Source organism: Saccopteryx bilineata, chromosome 6 (genome assembly GCF_036850765.1).
Source record: "Saccopteryx bilineata isolate mSacBil1 chromosome 6, mSacBil1_pri_phased_curated, whole genome shotgun sequence".
Classification (NCBI taxonomy): Eukaryota; Metazoa; Chordata; class Mammalia; order Chiroptera; family Emballonuridae; genus Saccopteryx; species Saccopteryx bilineata.
Window position 1 is genome coordinate 114,694,144 of NC_089495.1, and position 20,509 is coordinate 114,714,652.

General features: G+C 39.7%; 1 protein-coding gene and 1 non-coding gene across 7 annotated transcripts in view; one reads left to right on the plus strand and one right to left on the minus strand.

Moving 5' to 3' along the window:
• STARD13 (StAR related lipid transfer domain containing 13) overlaps positions 1-20,509 on the minus strand; it is a 231,886-nt gene that overhangs the window by 115,687 nt on the left and 95,690 nt on the right. The gene's annotated exons all lie outside the window — the stretch shown is intronic.
• Positions 6,208-6,283, plus strand: TRNAI-GAU (transfer RNA isoleucine (anticodon GAU)). Its single transcript has one exon. It is a non-coding gene; the product is annotated as a tRNA-Ile (tRNA).

Consider the following 20,509-nt stretch of genomic DNA (forward strand, 5'->3'; position numbering starts at 1 on the left):
TAAGTGACTATGCAAACTCCCAAATGAAAAAAATACTTGCATAGAATTCAAGCCATTATCTTGCTGCAGGTGATAGACTGTCCCTCTAGCATGCACACAGGTATCTGGAGTATACCTGCTTCTTTCTACCCCATTTTAAGCAGAAAATAAATACCACCTTCTCCTGTTAAGTTACTCTGACAATGAAAATGTCACAATTTCGGATTCGGGAACTGAGCTGCTTAGTGCACATGCACCCAGAGCATGAGCAAGCAGAGACAGGTGGTCATCTTCAGGGGTCCCATAGACAGGGACATGCAGGTGCAGATGTGCACACAGAGGGCTTAGTAACTTCACCGTCTCCAGTATCAGGGAACCCATTTTCAAGTTGCAACTCGTGGTTTTCAGGTTCTCAGGATGCTATATATGCCTCCAACACGATTTCAGTAGTGAACATAATAGGTAATGCTGAAAACCAAACAAACCCACATTCTTTCTCATTGCGCTCTGAAAGCAAACTCTCCACAAATCCCTTTTCTAGTATTTAACATTCCTTAAAGTGTATATCAACAATAAAATTTCTACTATATTTAATCCCCCCTTTTTTTCTGGAGGAAAAAACATTACCTTTCATTATAAAATTAAAATTTTTCACTTTGCTTCCAGTAAGCGTTGTTGAAAATGGAAAGTTCTGTGAAGCCATTGCTTTTAGACTGAGGCAACCCACTCCCTTATCTCTGATGTATTCCTATTATGAAGCAAATAGAGATGACTGGCATGGCTACTTGGATTAAGGACCTGAACATCTTTTATTTAAAAAGAGTACACAAGGAATGTCTGACACATGTTTGCAGCACAAGGGCCCTGAAATGAATCAGAACAAGGACAGGTCTATGTAGAATTCAAACGGTAAGACCTGTGGTGGCACAGTGGATAGAGCATCGACCTGGAATGCTGAGGTCACTGGTTTGAAACCCTGCACTTGCCTGGTCAAGGCACATACAGAAAACTACTATGAGTTGATGCTTCCAACTACTCCTCCTCTTTTTCTCTCTCTCTTTCTCTCTCTACTATCTCTAAAAGAGATAGTACTGTTCAACAAGTACTGTTTAGTCAATTAAAAAAAGAATTCAAATGATAAGAACTTGAATACACATCAGGTACAGCTTGGAAACATCAGCACTGCCTTATCTATGAGGATGTCCCACTGTACATATAGGATTTCAATTTCTATAGTTGTAAAATTCCAAAATTTATGAACTTCTGGATTATATTATCTTAAAAAATAAAAAGGAGAAAAATGAGGAGGAAAAAAAAATCTTGTCAGTAAGTCAACCATGCACTGGGAAGTCATATTGAAAATGGGGAGGGGGGAATCACGTGATACAAGAATAATGTGTTTTAAAATCTCTTTTCTGCAAAGTTGATGCTTTGCAGAGTTAGCCTGTGGTTTCTGTAGCCAAGGGGTGGAAAATACTCTGGCTCTCTCTCTCTCTGTAGAGAAGGTCTGTAAAGTTCTGGCATTTGGTAGCTCCAGGCCAGAAAAAGGCAACGGCCAGGAGGAAAATATAAACTACCCGCTGGGGTGACACTGATTTCATGTGTTGTGTTCATAACCATTCTACAGGGACCAATCTGCCTCTTGGAAACTGGCCCAACTGTTCTTCAGGACTCTCTATCCCAATTCTATGTTTGTATTTTCCTTTCCTCCCTACTATCTACTAACCATTGACCTGTAAATATCAAATCTATGCTGCTTTAAATTTTCATTGCTGTTATTCTTTATTGCTGGGCAGAGAACTACTGCTTTAATTGTGATGCTAATGAACATCAACTATGAAGCTGCAATTTAGAAGAACAAAGCCCTTGATCAAGGGCAAGCCAGGCTGACTTACTTTCTAAACCAGATTTCTTCCACTGTTTTGAAGATTATGCCACCTATAGTTGCCTAATCCAGTTCATATAAAGACTAGAATTTTGACTTTTATTCAGGTTCACCATCAAAAATTGGATTGTGCAGTGAAATTTCTTTAGAAATCTAGTATCTCTTTTAAAGTTCCCTTTAAAATTTTCAGGGGAAAAAAGCCAGACCTAAAGTAGATTTTGAAACTATAATGATCACCATCTGTTTATACCTCACAAACCAAAAGCACATTCCTCATTATTCAGTTCATATCTGACTTCTTCCTTCTACATGACTTAAGACCAACTTTAATACCAAACTTGGAGGCAGACTTATCTAAGATGGTATAAAGCCAGTAGCCATGGCCACCATCACAGCCGCCTGGCCCATGCAGGTTCGCATTGGATTCAGACAGACGGTAATGAAACAACAGAGCCACGAACTGGTGGGCCATTATCTTTAATCCTAGCTTGCACCGGGTGGGCAAGTAAAAACACACACTGGGCTCCAAAACCCACTCATTCAGTGCTCACAAAGCTACTGACTTATCCGAGTTTCCTAGAATCAAAGGTTTCTAGCTCACTATCCTTATTTACCTCTGTTCCCCATCTCCTTCTCTCTGCACAAACTCTGAACAAACTGCCTTCTCCTTCAGCACTCCACCATTTTGGCTGCCTCTCCTCTCCTCCACATGGCCTTTCTCTGCTCTCCTCTCAGCATGGGCTCCTCCTAGAACGTAATCACTTTTCTCTGGAACAACATAATCTCTCTTCCTCTTGGAACCTTTTTGCACTAAAGCCCTCCCCCAACACATATTAACATAATCACGCCCACCCCAAGCAATCACCTGGGCGACAGGCTTCCACATGGGCAGCACCATCTTTAACAAAATGAGCAGAATATATTTTATCTGCCCAACAGATGGTCAGGAATCCCAGACTGCTAAACTTGCTTCTCACTTTGCTGTGAAAACACAGGTCGCCATGAGCTTTCCGGGCACTATAAGGAATTTACTAATGTACTTGACTTTTACAATAGTTCGTCATACTTATTGACAAAGGCAAGCAGCACTGACCACAGATTAGTGACTGGATTGTAATATTCCCAGTAAGCTGAACACAGGAACGTCAGTACAGAGTGATAACTGATGACTTAGCCAGCTCCAACCTTCAGTGACTTCAGAATGTATTAAGAATTTTAGCTTTTAATAAATCCCAGATTTTCTTTTCTATCACTTTATACACACACACACACACACACACACACCCTTTCTCCTGGAATGATAGCTAAACTAAGGCATTCATGGTACCTTACAATGTATATGTTTTTTAAACTAGGATAAACTTTTAAATCACCACACATATTTTAAGTTTCAAGGGGGCCTCTACTGTCAAGACATTCAGGTGCAACTGATCTCATACAAAAAGTGTGTACAACAATCAAGAAGGAGGCTGGTTTCCAGGGAAACTAAACCTTGTTTAAATCCTTTAAAATCATTAGAGAACTATAGTTTTTCTCCAGATACTCAAACCATTGCTCCCCGGGAAGAATATATTCAGAGAACAAGAAAATTCTTCATCCAGCTTGGAAGTGAGTGCATCAGGGAATTCAGGAATAGAGTGAGTATTTTGGAAAGAAAAGGGGGGAGGGGTACCTAAAGCTGAGCTTGCTTGGTGGAATCTTGATTTCACTTAAAGGACTCTTCCTTTAAAAGACCTCGTCCTTCCTCTGCATACATAATTCTGCTTTCTCGCAGTCATGCTTTATTCTGGAAGCACGGCCTTTGTTCTTTCTAGCCCATCTTAACCCCATGCTAATATTAACCCAAGGCTGGCATTAGCTTTACTTCTGTAAAACCAATAGAGGTCCATCTTCTATGTCAACCATCAGTCAACTCTCCACGGAATGTCCTCTAGGTCAATCTTTTTCAACCACTGGACCATGGACCGGTGCCCTTCCACCAGAAATTTCATGCCGGTCTGTGGAAGAGGTAACCACCATGATGCAATTTCATGCAGTCTGCAAAAGAGTTAATCACCCTGATGTAGAATCTGTGCACAACATCAAGGTGGTGAATGCTTTTGCAGACATCTGGCTGAAGAACATTGTTCTAGTAAGGTGACGACAAATCGTCCTCCTTTAGGGAGGACAGTCCTTCTTTTATAAGTTCCATCCTCCCTCGAAAAGTATCCTCCTACATATCCTCTTTTTTGATATTGGAAGACTAATCTGTAAATGTCTGTATTCGATCAATGTAGAGTTGACCCACTGTGTGTGATGTGACGTATTTGTATCTGACATGACGATTCGTCAAGGATCAGCACAGTGCGGCGATACGCGATTATGAGATGTATGCGCTCTGCACAGGAGACCCTGAGAGAGCGCGTGATATAACGAGCTCACAAATGGCTTTGTGTACTTCTTACTGAAGCATGACACGGCACATATGACATTGTAGACTCACGATTATTTCTTTCTCAGTGAATATTCAATCACAGACAGGTAAGCACAATTTACATTTTATTAATTCATTATCTATTTAATAATTTCCAAATACGTATAATTTTATTTACAAGAGTATTTTCCCGAAATTTGAGTTTCAAAGTGGAAATCTAACTTCAAACCACATCTATTAATAACACATTTTGATTAAATAATTGCATAAAAGACTTTTTTTAAATTAGAAAATGATAAATACACCCGAATATCACTCCAAATTAGTGGTCTTGTTTGATACTTAGTTTTGTTAATTTAGCTTCCGGAAAATTTGCCTACCATGATTTAACATTTTCAGTTCCTAATGTGCTTGCATCGTTCGTGTAACTCTATATTTTATTTTTAATTTTAAAGTTCATTTAAGGGATGGAAAAATAAAAAAAAATAAAATGCCATTTCAATGATAAATTCAAAAAGGAATTTCCATTCCTCATATCAAAGAAAGATGCCATTGTTTTCTGCAATATTTGCTGTGGAGAATTTTGTATTGCAGTTGGGGGCAGAGCAGCGATAATGAAAAACTTGACCTCCAACAAACATAAGCAATCATTAGATGCATCAGCTTCCAGTTGTAAAGTAACAAGTTTTTTTAAAAACTTCAAATTTTCTGAAGATTTAAAAAACAGTTGGCTGCAATGGGGGGATCATTTGCATTTCATACCATAATTCACAAAGTTTTCGTAGTATGGATTGTATAACTAAATTATTGAAAAAGTTTCACAATGCAAAATTTTCATGTGCCAGGACAAAATTCAAGGTTATCTTGAAATCGGTATTTAAAAATTCCTGTGACAAAATACTTACAGAGGACTTGGAAACTACAGCATTTGTAATGATTTTATCTGATGCATCAAATCATAAATTAAATTATATACAATAATAGTAAGATATTTTAAAGTTACCAAGGGCATTCAAGTAAAAATTTCAAATTTAGAATCCATTGAGGGCGAAACTTCTGAAATTTTGTCAAACCATCTATACAGAGTAATAAATGAATACAATTTGAAATCTAAAGTTGTTGCACTAACAGCTGATAATACAAATACAAATTCTGGTGGGTAAAGATGCAAAGAGGTGAATAATGTATATGTAAAATAACAAGAGTTTTTCCAGAAGAAAATATTAAGAATAGGTTGTAATGCACATATTTTGTCAGATGCAATCAACACAGCATCATGTGCCATGCCAATGAATGTAGAAGTAATAACTACAATTTATTTGTACTTTAATCATTTTAATGTTCATGTTGCTACTTTAAAACAATTTTGTGAAGAAGCAAATATTGAATACAAAAAAATTTAGGATATTCAAAAGTTAGATGGCTTACTCTAACACCTGCTATAGAGTGTGTTCTACAATTATTTGAGCCTCTCCATTCATATTTTTTAAGTTTAGACAAATGTCCTAAAATCCTGGAATTGTTTTTCAATTATAAAATGTATGAGATATTAATATATTTTGTACATAATCAAGCATCTGTTTTTCACAAAATAATTCAAAAGATTAAAGGTGAACACATTTCAGCTACAGAAGTTAGTCTTATTTTGAATGACTTTATCCTTCAATATAAATCTCATTTTGAAGAAAAATTTCTTCCTTTAATTATAAAAAGAAAATTGTCAGACTTAGAGGAATCAAATCTGGGCATAACAGAAAAGTTTATCAAAGAAGTGCAGAATTTTTACCAGACATGTTTTCAATATATCAAAGAATAGTCTGAAAGAAACATCACAGGAAAGAACAGTTTTCAATGGTGTTTTTTTACTTCATTGGAAGTATATTGGACAAATATTGAATCTTGTCTTGAGTTTTTATCTAAAGAAATGCCAGCCCTGGCTAATTGGCTCAGTGGTAGAGCGTTGGCCTGATGTGCAGAAGTCCCAGGTTCGATTCCCGGCCAGGGCACACAGGAGAGGCGCACATCTGCTTCTCCACCCCTCCCCCTCTCCTTCCTCTCTGTCTCTCTCTTCCCCTCCTGCAGCTGAGGCTCCATTGGAGCAAAGATGGCCCGGGCACTGGGGATGGCTCTGTGGCCTCTGCCTCAGGCGCTAGAGTGGCTCTGGTCGCAACATAGCGATGCCCCGATGGGCAGAGCATCGCCCTCTGGTGGGCGTGCCGGGTGGATCCCGGTCCGGCGCATGCGGGAGTCTGTCTGACTGTCTCTCCCCGTTTCCAGCTTCAGAAAAAAAAATAAATAAAAATAAAAAAATAAAAATAAAAATAAAGAAATGCCAGACATCAAAATAGACAACAATTATCTCTTTAAAGAAATGAGAAGACTGAATGTATTTTGAAATTCTGAAAAATTAATACAACGGGAAAATGAACAGGTCAAAATTGATAAAAAATAGATGGAAATATTCATCCACTTCAAAAATGAACATATTCCATGTGAAAATTTATTTATTCTTGTTCAACTTACATTGTGCTGCCCTGGAACTAATGCAGCAGTTGAAAGAGTTTTTTCAATTGCTAATGATTTTTGGACACGTGAGAAATCGAGATTGAATGTTGATTCTCTAGCTGCAGCACTTGCCGTAAAATTCAATATGAAGGATATTTCTTGTTCAGATATTTCTGATGTAACAAGATGATACATTGACAAAAAATATTCATTCAATGGAAAAGTACTCATTTAGATAATATTATCTAAAAGTACTCATTTAAATAATATTATCTAAATAAGTACTTCTTCCTTACAACTATTATTAAAAATTAATAGGCATGTAAGCATAATTACAATATAAAATATTCCAAATGTTTCTATGCATTTATCATATTATAGTGTATTATTGTTGCAATGAATAAAATGTTTCTTTTATTTATAATATTGTTTTCCTCAATTTATTTTTGTCCTCTTTTCATTGTAAAAAATTTGATTACCTTAGTTCTAGGTAACCCTTAAGCATTCACTTTGTAAGATATCATGTTTTTTCCTTATAGCAAACCTGGTCAGAGTCTGTTCTGCTGACCCTGGCACTGTCAGTTTGGAGCCATGATGCTTGGAAAGAATCATGCTCATCAGATTTGAGGTCAGTTCCATGACTTAGAGATGTGGCTGCTTCATGGGTTTGAAATGACTGAAGTGCTATGGGAATGGAAGACTAAAGAAATAGAGAAATCCTACATTCTAGGTGTTTTCAAGGGAAGGTCGAATATTATTGCCCCAAAGGATCTGAATATAGCCATCCGAAAGTCATGGATAGACCAGAGAGCTGCTTGAGATGAAGACTCTAGTTGGTAATAGTTAACCACATGCCATCCATCAGAGCCCATGGGACTCGAGAGTGAAAAGACAACTCCCATGCCCGCAGCTCACTGTTTTCAGTGACACGTGCAAATTGAGCTGTGCCACTCATCCTGAGTGACATACCACTCAGGATGGGACAGGCAGACTGGAGACCTCCCCACCCTCCCCACTTCAGAGCTTCCTACCTCCTGTTGCCACTGCTTGGCCTCTTTAAAACCGTTCAGTCTGTTCCTGCCAAATGCACCACTGGTCAGGCTGAGCAATGGGGAGAGCAAGGACCATTTACTCTCTGGACAATAATCCAGTATGACCACTGAGAAGGCACAATGACACTCATGCGGGGCAGCAGGCCACAGAGCCATACAAATCCAGGAGAAATCCGTCTCTTGGGCTTTCTCCACTCACCACTGTGCCGGGTGACTGGGCTGTCGCCAATGGCTCCTCCACAACAGGAAGATTAAGGGAAGCCTCCTAGCCAGTAAGAGAGTGCCACCCCTGCTTGGAAGAATGCCACAGAGCCAGAGATAAGAAACACCTTTGGTAAAAAATATTTTCAAAATTCAAGTTAACACTGATTTTTTTTTTTAATGCAGCTTTACTGGAAAATTACTGGCCCAGGAAATCTGTGGGGGCCATAGCTGAATAAGGCACTACTCTGTCTATCAGGAAGTTCTCAGCCCAGCATGGCAGGTAAATCAAGGAAGTGGTCCTTTCCAAAGAGAAAGACAATAGATATAAACAGCCACTGAGTAGACTATATCACACCCACACACACACCCCCACACACACATATATACCATCTCATTTTTTCCTCATTTTACAGATGAGGAAACGGAGGCTCAGATTTAAGTGGTGCCGAGGCTACATAGAAGTCCCCATGTCTGTATTCAAATCTACATCTCACCCAAGACCTCCAATTCCAAAGCCTACGCCAGTTCCTCCATTGTGAGGCCTGTTTCCCCTCACCTGTCTGACTCACAGCAAATGTCTGTGTTTTCTGCTCAATAAAAAATTATAAGAAATGTGGCAGATACCTTACCGCAGCTTGGGTACCATAGAAATTCAAGATGGTGTTCTTGCAGCCTGTCTGCTCATCTTTCACTTAGTTGTCTGTGAGGAGCAGGTAGCAAATTCTATATTCTTGAAATATGGCTTTGATATTTTGATATTAAAAAGACAGGTAATAAAAACTTAAAAGGTCACATTATTCTACGCTTGGTTTTGCTAAACCAATAGCACTCAAGAAACTCAGAGTACCTGTAAGATGACTCCTTGAAAGGGAAAACCTAAAGGTAACCCTGGAACTTGAGAGACTCTAAGAAGAAGAGCGTTGGAAAAAACTCAGAGTGCCTTCCTCTCCAACTTTTACAACATAACAGGTGCGTACCTACCATGTCTACTACACACACAGTGCTGTGTGAGAGGCGAGGGGCTGAATATGGAAATAATGAAAAGAAACCTCAGAATCACTTCTCATGGATGGGGGAGCTGCTTACCATGAAGCACATCACAGTTTGAGGCTGGCCCGCAGACGAGGAAGCAGGGAGAGGTTCCGTGTGAAGAGTCACAAGGTCCCAGACCGAAGATCAGTGGGCAGAGGAACCACTTTTAAAACATATTCCTTTAGCACCTCAGCAAAAAGTCACAGCCAGACCTCTCTCCCTACTTTGATTTTTTCCCTCCACGGTTAAGTTTCACCTTCTACCACAGTTTACACATTTATTTCATTGAACGTCCCTGTACCCTCTGAATAAAACCTCCATGAGGAAGAGGTTTTTTCTGTTTTGTATACTGATCTTCAGTGGCTAGAACTGTGCCTCTACAGGCACCAACCTGAGAACCAAATGAATGAACAAATCACGTAATTGGGAAACACATATGAAGACCATGTGGTGCAACATATGTACTGGCAGCAAACTTTCAAAAATAAAAAGGGAGGGGATTTTCTCGGGGTCATGAAATCTACCCATCTGAAATTCAGGGATAAGATCTGAAAATATTATTTTAGTCTCTAGACCATGAGTACAAATTGGTTCTAGATGATGATTATTAGCTGGTTGTAGACCATGAGTATTGGCTATAAGGGTTAAGATCCCCTATATAAATTAATGAATTTAATATTAAATGTCTTTCAAAAACAGATGACTATCCAGGTTCTGGTTCCAATAAGTCACACTGTCAGTCTTTTTTTTTTAAGTATTTAATTTTTTAAAATTTAATTTTATTTATTTAATTATTTGTTTTTAGATATTATTTATTCATTTTAGAGAGAGGGGACAGAGAGAGAGAGAGAGAGAGAGAGAGAGAAGCAGAGAGAGAGAAGAGGGGAGGAGCAGAAAGCATCATCTCCCATATGTGCCTTATCAGGGAAGCCTGGGGTTTTGAACTGGCGACCTCAGCATTCCAGGTCGACGCTTTACCCACTGTGCCACTGCAGGTCAGGCTCATTAGTCTTTTATGCAATTAACAACACAGGTAAAATAATAGCATTTTTATATTAACAAAAAATAGCCATCGATAAAGTGAACACAGTGTAAGTTCGCTGTGGATATCAATGAGGTTAGATGGATTTACTAGTCTTCACACCCATTAAAATAGAGAACTTCCCCACCCCCATACCCACCCCCTTCCATTTAGGCTCTGGAAGAGTCTTCATAGCATGTAGGCTATTGAATAAAAATACTCACCCATCAACCTTTTTTAAAAAAATTGTGGTAAAATACATATAACATAAAATTTATCATTTTAACCATTTTAAAGTGGCATTAGGTACATTCACAATATTGGGCAATCATCACCATCATCCATCTCCAGAACATTTTCACCCTATCAAACTGACACTCTGTCCCCATTAAACTCTAACTCCCTATCTACCCTTCTCCGCAGCCCCTGGCAACCACCAGTCCACTGCCTCTAGGAGCTTCAATAACTTAAGTACTTCATATAAGTGGAATTCAAACAGTATTTGTCTTTTTGTGACTGGCTAATTTCACTGGGATTATTGTCTCCAACTTCATCCAACAAAGGCTGAATAATATTATTATCAACTTTTGTGATTAATCAAAACTGGAAACTGATCCTGGAGCAAATATTCATTCATTCATTTTTGGTGTGCATCCTTACTATCCTGTAGCACACAACTTCCCTCCCCTCTGGATCAAGTCCGTTCTGTCCCCTCGAAATTGAGCCCTTGTCCTGCTCCTCTGCTTGGCTAACCCAACTCCTCTTTGGAGCTCTGCCTCATGCTCAGCCAATTACTCCCCTTCTCCCTCTCACAGGTCTGGCTACAGAAATTGTAGATCCCAGGGCAAAATGGAAATGCAGGCCCCGTGCTTAAATATTACTAACAATTTCAGTGTCCAAGAGATATGTATGTGTACACGCACATTCAGCGTTGTTCACAGTGGCTGAAAGGAGGAAGCAACCTAAATGTCCACTGACGGTTGAATGGATACAGTGTGGTATCTGTATACCTACAGAGAATAGTTAAGTATCCAGCCTTAAAAAGGAAAGACATTCTAATACGTGTCACAATATATATATGTTTGACGATCTTATGCTGAGTGAAACAAGACAGTCACGAAAGGACAAGTACTGTGAGATTCCACTCATACGAGGTCCATACAGTAGTCAAATTTATATGGACAGAAGGTGGAATAGGGGTTGCCAGGAGCTCAGGGGATGGAAGAAGAGGAATTATTTAATGGACACAGAGCTTCAGTTTTACAAGAAGAGTTCTGGAGATGGATGATGGTGACGGTTGAACAAAGTGAATACACTTAAAAGTGGTAAGATATCAAATGTTATATGTACCCAGCACAAAAAAAATATTATTAATCTCAACACAGCAATAGTAGCACATTAAAGCAAGCACCAGGCCCTACTAGCTTGGGGCCCTGTCACAAAACTGCAGGGTTGCACACCCATGAAGCAACCTGTCTTTGATTACACTTCTGTAGAATTCCACACTCTTTAGCTACATGTGGGGATGTAGTCCACTAACCTGTGAACCCCTGGAGTGCAAAGCTTTACTCATTTTTTTTCTTGCATTATCTTACATGTGTTTGATGCTAGAAGGTACTCAATATATTTTTATTTAATTCCTGCTATAAATTACATTAATGGCCAATTGTGTGATTAAAAAAACTTACAAGTATTTATAAGCTACAGAATATTTCCATAAGTACCTTCTTCTGTCTTTCCCCACACCACATTTAATGTTGATTTTCACTGGGTTTTAATTTTTCTTTGTTTTCACATTTCTCTATATTAAGAATAAAGAAGGAAGCCTGACCAGGAGGTGGCAAAGTGGATAGAGTGTCAGACTGGGATGCGGAGGGCCCAGGTTCGAGACCCAAAGGTCGCCAGCTTGAGCGCAGGCTCATCTGGTTTGAGCAAAGCTCACCAGCTTGAGCCCAAGGTCACTGGCTTGAGCAAGGGGTCACTTGGTCTGCTGTAGCCCCATGGTCAGGGCACATATGAGAAAGCAATCAATGAACAACTAAAGTGCTGCAATGAAGAATTGGTGCTTCTCACCTCTCTCCCTTCCTGTCTGTCTGTCCCTATCTATCCCTCTCTCTGACTCTCTCTCTCTCTGTCTGTCAAAGAAAAAGAAAAAAAGAATAAAGAAGGAAGAAGCTACCTGTATGTGCTATCCATGTATATAACTTATAAACAGCAAAGCCCTAAAAATTCTCAGCCATGTGAAATTTCTAGCAACCAGCAAAATTCCTCTTTGGTAATGAATAATGCCCGAGTGGATGCATCAGTGATGTGCAGACTCGCTGCCTGAGTCTAACTGTTCTAATTCTTATTTGTTCACAGGTTGACTCTTCCCTAGACTGAATTAATTTTGTGTTGATCACTGGTCTGTGAAGTACTGATAAATTAAATGATTGGCAAATACAATGACTTTCAAAGGGAAAGAGGGGTTGGGAATCAACTTTCTACTTTGAAATTATTACAGAACTTCATTTCTGAAAACAGACCGCAGATTAATTTAGTTAAGATCTGATAAGTCAACTAAATATATCTTTGATAGATGTTATCCAACTTGTCCTAAATTACCCAGCAGTTATTGGCAATTCAGAGAGCCTGAAGAAAGATGTTAAAAGTGGCATCTGAGGACAACTATTCGGACAATGCACTGTGAGGCTCACACATAGTTGTAACCTTGATTCTTCAAGGAGAGTGTTTTTATATTACTGTCACAAAACAAAAACTAAAAACAACCTGGATACATTTTAAAAGCTCATTTGTAACACATTTCTGCTGTACAGGACAAATATACTTAAAAGAAAATCAACGCGCTCTGGCTGGACAGCTTGGCTGGTTAGAGCACAGTCCCGAAGCGCAGAGGTCGCAGGTGTGACCCCAGTCAGGGCACACACAGGAACAGCTCAAGGTTCTTCTCTCTCTCTCTCTCTCTCTCTCTCTCTCTCTCTCTCTCTCTCTCTCCCTTCATCTCTCACTAAAATCAATAAATAAATTTTAAAAACCCATTTAAAAAGTAATGCTACACAAAGCGATTAAAATGATGGGTTCTGGAGTCACACTGCGTATTTTGACATCCTACCTCTACCATTCCTGGCAGTGTGCCCTAAGCAAGCTACATAGTATCTCTGTGCTCCAGTTTACACATCTGTAAAATGAGGATGCTAACAATATCTATGTCATGTGGTTGTTGTAGGAGTGAGTTTGCACATGCAAGCTCTAAGAACAGGGTTTAGTATATATAAAATAGTCACTAGAGTTAACCATTACTTTTTCTAAGTTTAGGAACCTTTTAATTTTTCAAACCACTGGCTTAGTAAGTGGTAGTGATTTAGCTGACTCAAGAGGTCATAAACATTGATTTGATTGACTCAATCAGATCCCTAACCTGGGGAAACTAAACTGGGTGACCCAAAACACAGTTTAAGTCCATGGTAGAGAAAAAAGGTAACAGTTATATTTGATAATGTGTCAGAGGAGGAAGCAGAGGTAAATTGTTTGACTAGTTGACTGAAAGTAATGCACAACTTGTGGAGAAAACCAGGTAGGAAATGTCATGCAGCCATGACATGGAAATAACAGCTCTGCTCTTTCTAAGTCTTTATTTCAGTTCCCATGAACCCTGGTTCTATCTTATTTCCTGGTCTTAGAATTCAAGAATAGCTCTATAATTTTAATAATCAACTTTGTATTAGTTAGGTTAGGCTAAATTATGCTACAGTAACAAATAGCCCCCAAATCTCAGCAGTTTAACAGAACAAAAATGAACTTCTCACTTCTCACTCCACCATGTGTGTACTAAGGGTTATCAGTGAGTCTTGGGTCATCCTAGTCCTCAGGGTCATTGGGGACTTCATCTCAACAATCACCACAGCAGCAGGAAGGGAACATGAAAGTTACACACTGGCTTTAAAGCTCTACCAAAAAGTGAACCTGTCACTTCTGTTCACATGTCACCAGCCAAAGCAAGTCACGTGGCCATGTTTAACATCAAAGATGGAATATAATCCCACCACATACCTAGAATTAAGGTTACATTAGCATATTTTTAAATAGACCACATCCTCCCTTTATTGTTGGGACAGCTTATACAGGTCTCTGTTTCTTCAGAAAATAACAATAACAACATTGATAAGAATATATATATATATATATGTAAAATGTCACTGTTCCTGGTCATTCTTTTCAAAATTATGGTCTTCTGAAGTATGGTTGTTCCTCAAAAAATAAAGAATAGAACTACCATACGACCCAGCAATTTCTCTACTGAGTATCTACCCAAAAAACTTGAAAACACTGGTACATGAAGACACATGCACTCCCATGTTTATCACAGCATTATTCACAGTGGCCAAGCCATGGAAACAACCAAAGTGTCCATGTCTTGAAAGAGGATTGGACAAAGAAGATGTGGTACATATATACAATGGAATACTTCTCAGCTATAAGAAATGATGTCATAGTGCCATTTACAGCAACATGGATGGACCTTGAGAACATTACACTAAGTGAAATAAGTAAATCAGAAAAAACTAAGAACTAGATGATGATCTTACACATAGCTGGGATATAAAACTGAGACTCATGGACATAGGTAAAAATAACATGGTTACCCAGGGCAGGGAGGGAGGAGGAAGGGAATTAAAGAGGGACAAATATGTGGGGACAGATAATGATTTCACATTGGGTGATGGGCACACAATGCAATCAACAGTTCAAATTCCATAGAGATGTTCACCTAAAACCTGTGTAGTCTTATTGATCCCTGTCACCCCATTAAATTTAATTTCTAAAAAGAAAAAATTGTGATCATCCGCATATAAGCAGATCTCCTTGTCTTCTCCACTCTGTCAATATGTGGTTTATCCAAAGTTTGATTCCCCATCTGGAAAGCCATTTAAGTCATCCCACTTTTTTCAAGAACAAATGGTAGTAAAAGCTAAAAACCAGACATGACATATTTCGGGATAAATGATATTTCGTGTGTATACCTAAGGATTTGGAAGTAGGGATTAATAACCTTTTCTGGGATGGCAGTATGTTTAAAGTGATTATATATTTTTCTTTCCTTTTAGACAAAATATACATATATAATTTAATGTTTTCTTAATTATGGAGATCAACATTATAAATATTAGACTCAATATTGTGATGTCCTTGGTATAAAATAAAATATTAATTCACTTAATATATATACTAAGCAAATATATATTAACCACTATATATAAACATATATTAAATATATATGTCAGATGCTGACAATGTGAGTGGTAAGCACAGCCCTTACCTCAGAGTGCTGTGCAGTCTTTGAGCCTAATTGGCTTCTTCTTTTTTTCTCTTTGCTTCTTTTCCAAGTGAGAGGAGGGAAGGTAGAGAGACAGACTCCTGCATGCACCTTGACTGGGATCCACCCAGCAACCCTGTCTGGGGCTAAGGCTCTGCCCATCTGGGGTCATGCTCGCAACCAAGCTATTTTTAGCACCTGAGGCAGGGTCTCTATGGAACCATCCTCAGCACCCAGGGCTAATTCACTTGAACCAATCAAGCCATGGCTGTGGGATAGGGGCAGAGAGAGAAGAGGGAGAGGGAGTGGTAGAGAAGCAACTGGTTGCTTCTCCTGTGTGCCTTGACTGAGAATCGAACCCGGACATTCACACTTGATGTTCTACTACTGTGACAACCAGCCAGGGCCTGGATTAACTTTTTATAATAATTATTATTTTTTTTATCTCCATTGCTATCAGCAAGTCAGCCATAACTTCTAGCTGCTGCCTCTGTATATTGGTAGTACCTGTCTTTTTTCTAATTTCTAGCACTTAATCCTCTTTATAAAGGCCTGGGAACTAAACTCATTAGACTTATTTGTAAGGTGAGAGTAAACAAGCCAAGTTGGAGGAATCTCAGGTGCTGTTCCATGAAGTAAACCCGTAGGCTTTGGTGCATGACCATTACACTACTTGGCTTACGGGCCCTTTCCCTAGAGCTGACCCTGCCGTGTATATGAAATTCGGGTAAGTGAGGTGTCACTGTATCACGGGCTCAGGGGTGCTAAATATGTAGCATTTTCATTTCCTCAAGCAGGATTACCTTTGCTACATTTTTAATGTTTTATAAAATATTACCTGTGTTTTTCTCTAAATCTTTAACTTAGAATCCCTTCATATTACTAGCATATGTCTTCCTTCTAGCCTCATTTTGCCAAGATAATTTATATTTGCAAAATGTTTACATCTATAATTTAATCTTATCTCTCCTTTTACCTTTCCATGACTGAAGATAAATTTTGAAAACCATACAACTGAAGTTATATACTTGCGTCAAATGTCTTATTCAAGTTTCCAACAATATATTCTTAGGGATTACCATAATTTTACTTGTGTTCTTTCATTCCTTTAAAAATAAATCATTTTTTCAACTCAGCTAATCACTCTAATTTGTTTACTTTTACCTATAAAAGTACAGAAGGTTCCAGTAAAAGGCTACTTGCTGCTTGGCTATTACCAAAAATAGGATTCTAGACAGCAGTTTTCAAATTTAATGTTATTATTCAATTAAGAAAATTCAGTAAAAAAAAAAAATTAAACAATATGTATAAATGTAATATTCAGCCTAGTCCAGGCAATGTTTAGACAAAGAGTCTATTAATCTGACCCATACTATAAAACATACCTCAACCATCTCTTAAAATAGCAATTTTGAACCTTCTTTAGCTTTTCAAGAATCTTACTAAAGCTTTCCCCATTAATCATATGGATTATGTGCATATATTTTTTCCTTATAACTTCTGAAGCTTTAAAGAGACCAGAGATCACTAGATGAAGAACCCTAGCCCCAAAGAAAATTAAACGTGAATGAAGCAAACTTCATTCCTCTTTAATAGCCATAAATGGCCCCTGAGGGTGACAGGTACTCTGTTATCCTCATCACAACCTGTGAGCTTGGTTCAAACCTTGAATGTAAAAAGTCTCAAGGTGTCCCATAGCAAACAGCTATTCATAAAGTCGTCTTCTCTGAAGTTTCATCCCCAGTCTTCCTCTCCTCGTTCAAGGTCTGTCTGGTAGTGATGGGCTCATCATAATCTCGCTGTCCTCATCTACAGCTCAAAATATGATCCCAGGTGGTTTGACTCCATACAGGTTTCAACATGGGCCAATTTGTTCCAGAACTACTTACTTCCATGGCTACATCCAGAAGGCAGTGGAAGAGTGAAGCTAGTCTAAGTCTTAGGGAGAAGAGACAGACATTATTGTGTATTTGGAGCCAGCATACCACCCTACGAACTACTCTCTCACCAGTATAGTGGCTTGATATTCCTGTTCTTATTTAACACCAGAGCAAAGCATTTCATTTCAAATGCAAGGCAAGGTTGATAGTTCGAATCCCCTTAAACAGTTAATTCAGGGCCTTAAAATTACTTTAAGCTGAAAATGACTGTGGAGAGGGAGAAAGAAGGTGGGATGCTGGATGCAAACCAAGACAGTAAGGAGAACACGTGGCATACTTCCCAATCTCCCAGTTTTGCCCATGATGCGCACAAGGAACAGCTGTGAACTCAACAGTCCTTCCCAAAGGCCTGGCAGGAGTGGTGCTAGGGACTGCAGATAGAGTGATGAGGACACTGCAAACGCAACAGAGCACTAACCAAGGTCCAGCCCCAGAACAGACCTGCAGTAAGTGAACGTGAGATTGAACATGAGACAGCAAAGTTGAACTGTGTGAAGGTGGTGGGAGGGAGGAGTCACTTTGGGTGAAGGGAACATAAAGGCAGGGCACCAAAGCATGAAGATTACGCGACGTGCTCATGGAAAATCACAGAAGACTGGAGAGGATGCTGGTAGTGATGGGCTCATAATAATCTCACTGTCCTCATCTACGGCTCAAAATATGATCCCAGGTGGTTTGACTCCATACAGGTTTCAACATGGGCCAATTTGTTCCAGAACTACTTACTTCCATGGCTACATCCAGAAGGCAGTGGAAGAGTGAAGCTCTTTGGAGAAGGCTGGGGCTGCCGCTGGACATTATTTCACACGCTTTTCCTTGTAAGTAGAAGCACATTATTTCCAACTCTTTTGAGATGAACCATTTAAATGATAAAGATTTCAAATTATTGATGAAAATTATTGATAAAAAGTATATTAAAGTACAGTTGATTGAAAGTTATGATGCGAAGTTAAAATTCAGCTGCTGTTATAAAATAGGGACTAAAATGGATGAATATTCAGTTTAGGTGACAACTTGATAATACACTATAGTTAAAGTCATCCTAGCATTTTATTTCACGATTGTTCTTATTTCCCATGCCTTCAAACATACTATTATACTATTAAAAATTTAATGAAGAACACATTTTTGAGTTTGCCAAGTTCCTTTAGGTCCCACTCCAGTTCCTTACAAATACAAGATTTCTGCAGTTCCACTACATGTCCACTAGAGGCCTGTGAAGAGCTTCCCCCCCCCCCCCCCCATCACATAATAGCCAAAAGGCTGGAATTAAACATAAATAAGAAATATTGACCAAATACCAGTAAGGCGAAGATTGAATTGATATGTCACCTGACCATAAAACGCCAAAATTGTTGATAAACAAAATGCAACATTGTTTTAGAACTCTAGGACACTGAACTGTGAAACTTACAAAACTACTAATAAGCAACTGAAAAAGCAGTGTTAAAAGAGGAGGGGCTTTGAAGGCTTTGGAAACAACTCCAAAAGGCCACCGGGCTCTGGCGGGCTTTGATGAGGTGAGAGTGACCATCAAGCAGTGAGGCAGCCGTTACACTATCTGCCAGCAGCCTGTAGGTGTAGGGGCTTCTGAGCCCAGCCTGTAGGGGCTTTCATGGAAGTGTATACCCACTAAATATGAAAGGACTGTGACCCACGGAGGGAAGGTCCCTGGGTGGTTAAGTAAACAAAGTAGTAATTTAAGACAGATGGGCCCAAAAGGGACTTCCTAAATAGCTACTCCCAGAAGAAAACAGGGAAGACACAGGAGAAGACAGACTGAAACAGACCCTCCAGTGGGGACTGAAATAACTCTCAGCTTCAGGGGAGAATGTGTGTGACTTAAGGAAAAACAGAAAACATATTCAGTATGCAAATCCGCTGCAAGATTGTGCACACACAGAAAAAATTACTAGCACAGGTGAGCTGCCTTCCGATAGTTTCCCCTCCCAACTTGTCAAACTGAAAACAGGGCTCGCACCAAAACCATAAACAAAAAAACATTAGAATGCACATCAGCCACACCATGCCACACACAATGTCGACCTACAGAAATGGCCTGTTTTTCACTAGCTTTGGTTAATTACCAATCAGAAAAGAGTTGTATGGGGTTTGAAGAAAGAACCCTTTGTTTGGAAAACCTGTGAAAATATTCCCTCAGCAGCTTGTAACTTTCCCTAAAGATCACCCTGGCCCTGAGGACAAACCCAGGTGCCAGAGGCCTCTGCGATCCCACACAGAGCTCACATTCAAACGCAGTTCTCTTTGTTGGCCCCTAGGAGTTAAGCCTTAATGGTTAACAATTTGCTGGTTCTCTTTTGGAGAGAGAGGCTGGGCGGTCCTTGGCTGCCGCCAGACGCGGGGCAGAGACGAGGCCTGGAGAGTCCCACAGCTGCTGTGGCTGCTCCAGCGGCTGCCACCAAGGAGCAGTTGCCCTAGGCATTTCAAAGACAGGCAGGAACATAGGAGGCTCTATGAATCCTGCAAGTGCACTTGCAGTTATTGTGAGCAGATGGTCGGTCCACACGGTGAAGGAGAGGTTTTGGAGCTACTGTCCTTCAGTGAAGACCATGGCAAATGGTAATTCACGGAGTCTTAGTGTCCCTGAATAAATCCTTCCCGGGGAAAGGGTTTGAAAAGAATGTAACATCATCTGCTGCTAGTGAGCTTACTGTCACACTTCTGACTTCTCAACCCCAATAATCACAACTAGGACAGGAGTAAACCAGTATGTGTGCATATTATTACCTCAGTTAAAACGGCAGCTGTTTCAAAAACCTCCAGGGACAATACAGCGGTGCTCATCCTGGCCTACTGGGCTCCATGAAGACGCCTGTCGGAACACTGCCTCCCACACTGTTTCATCCAGACCTTACATCAGGAAATCTCCATCTTAAACTGAAATACATGAATGGTGGAACAATGTGGAATGATTTTGACAGCGGAGATTTCACAATCTCTTTTTGCAAGCTGTGGAGGAAACAGCTGTGTTAGGCTTGCTTGCTGGTTTACCAGCTGCAAGCCCTTTGCCTGATTAGTGCGTGAGCACGTGGCAGCACCACGTGTGTGTGGCCTATATAAGACTATGGGTGCTTGCCCTCAGGGGGATTGGGGATTACCGATGTACGGATTGCCTGCCCACCACTGTGAGGGGCCATTCTGCT